At 55.5% G+C, this 2,267-nt stretch overlaps 1 protein-coding gene across 1 annotated transcript in view; it reads left to right on the plus strand.

The window, feature by feature from the left end:
* The first annotated feature begins 2,021 nt into the window (after positions 1-2,021).
* MAPK4 (mitogen-activated protein kinase 4) overlaps positions 2,022-2,267 on the plus strand; it is a 191,757-nt gene continuing 191,511 nt past the window's right edge. The window contains exon 1 of the mRNA XM_075327882.1: positions 2,022-2,189. The gene's annotated coding sequence lies outside the window, so the exon portion shown is untranslated. The remainder of the gene's footprint in view (positions 2,190-2,267) is intronic.

Genomic DNA, 2,267 nt, shown 5'->3' on the forward strand with positions numbered 1-2,267 from the left:
ATGAACAACCGGCGTCACGTTAAATAAACAATTTTTAAAACTTAGCGACGAGTACACGACTCATGATTTGTGAGCGATTCTGCGTCGCTCGGAGGTATCACACGAGACGACGTCGTGAACGATGCCGGATGTGCGTCACGAAAACCGTGACCCCGACGATGCATCGCACAATAGCTCATCTTGTGTAAACCCCGCATAAGGCTCAGGACACACAGGCATTGCATCGCATGACACTCGACTCCCGCTCGGCTGTGAATATGAGCCGAGTGTCATGCCACTGGGATGCTGTGCCGCCCCCGTGCCAGCAGCCGGCGCTACTCGGGTCCGAGCCTTCCGGGGTGGTGGCTCGAGGGTCTTCGGACCCAGGGGTCTCGCGGCACGCCGAATAAATGGGGGGACGCAGATGTACGGGCTAGGCCGTAGTAAGTTCGTGACGCCACCCACGGTGTGTGGTGAAGTGGGACACCACCGCTGCTGTTGTGGAATACCCGGGGGAGATGTTGTGTAGCCAGTTGTTAACCCCTCCGTGGGTAGGGATGGTGGCCCCGGGACCCGGTGACTCTGTGCAGGGGATAGCGACCGCAGGGAGTGTTTGTGTACTCACAGTTAATGAACCACACAAGTCTCTGGTAAACCAAGGTGATGGTGGCCGGTACCACGACCGGTTGCATTCGGGTCCTCCACCTGGCTGGTGGTCTCTATCCTGTTCTCTGCACTGTTTGTGTAAGGTGGACTTCTTAGCATGAAACTCAGGAGTCCGCTCCCAGTTGGATGTGGCCTAAGGAGCCGTGCCTGCAGACGCTGGCTGGGATCTATGGGACCTGGCGGTGACCTCCTATCCCTATCGGTGGGCTGTTGTCTTCCATGAGGGACTTTGGGTGGGACAGAACCTCTAGTCCTGGCCTCAATCGGTGAATTAACCAGTCCGCTTGTTTCCGGTTCTGGCTTTAGGATCCAAGTACCCCCTTTGTGCTACGGTTTCCGGGTCGGTTCCCCGTGTCGGTACCGGCGGGCTACAACCCTGTCCTGATCCACCTTGGTTCTGCCGAGCCGTCTTTCCATCTCCTGCTGACGGAGACCACCGTCTGCCTCCTAGCCAGTGGCACCAGGGCTCCTACCCTGGTACCTTTCAACTTGAGCTTTCCTGCTGGAGCTACACCTAGCTCCAGCCCACACTCCTCTCCAAATTCAACTACAAACTAGACTGCTTGTTTTCCCGCCCCGGGCTGCCTAGACCCCTGAGTGGGTGTGTCCCAACCACCTGGTTACGTCCACTGGTGTGCCTATCTTTCCCTAAGGGGGGGTGACTAGGGTTTCTGGTTGGCTGTGTGTTTCCTAGTGAGGTAAGGTGTTATGTGGGGGCCTATTTGTGACTACCTGGTTTTGCCAGGGCGTCACAATGCATTCCTGTGATCAGAGCACAGCTGCAGAGGAGAGGGAGGGACTAATCTTCCTATCTCCTCCACTATCAGCTGATGTGATTATCGCACTGCACTCCGGAGACATGCGAGAGCAATGCGATGTTTCTCTCGCACCCATAGACTTGTATGGGTGTGAGAGAAAACTAATCTGATTCCACCCGCAGCATGCTACAACTGTTTTCTCGGTCCGAATAGGGCTGAGAAAAAACCCATAGAGTAACATTGATCCAAGTGGAATGCGATTTTTTTATCGCATTCCACTCGCTCAGTTTTATTCGCTGTGTGTGCAATGTTTTGAACTTTTGCCTTCCAGGCTCCATAAGGATTTACTACGAACATGATTATGAGGCTCATCCAATAGGTGCATTAGAATTGCTTTTATTTCTGGTCTGATACATTAATGCAACATTTACACATTATTGCAGGATTTTCTGTATCACCAGTGTCAGCTGCACAGGAGGATCCAGTGATCCACCCCTCCCACCCCCCGGCTCTGGGCATCCAGGTGACTGGCACCTACAGCAGGTGGCACAGAGCAGGTGATTGACAGCGGCCGTGATGTCACTGCGCCGGCGCTCCCCCTGCTGGCCGGCCCGGGAATGACACCAGGAGGGAGGCTGACTCCAGTGTGTCCTGGGAGAGCTCCGAGCAGCTGATCACCCGGGACCCGGCTGCAGGATCAGCCCCGGAGAGGCAGCGGATGGCGGCTGCTGCCCGCAGAACAAAGCATGGAGGAAGACGAGGGAGCAGCCCGGGACCGGCACAATGGTGAGTGCTGTGCGATGCTCTGCAGACACTGCCCCGGTGCAATCATCTGCAGATACACAAAGAAGATTAGACGTGTCT

The sequence above is a fragment of the Anomaloglossus baeobatrachus genome, chromosome 1, assembly GCF_048569485.1.
Source record: "Anomaloglossus baeobatrachus isolate aAnoBae1 chromosome 1, aAnoBae1.hap1, whole genome shotgun sequence".
Classification (NCBI taxonomy): domain Eukaryota; kingdom Metazoa; phylum Chordata; class Amphibia; order Anura; family Aromobatidae; genus Anomaloglossus; species Anomaloglossus baeobatrachus.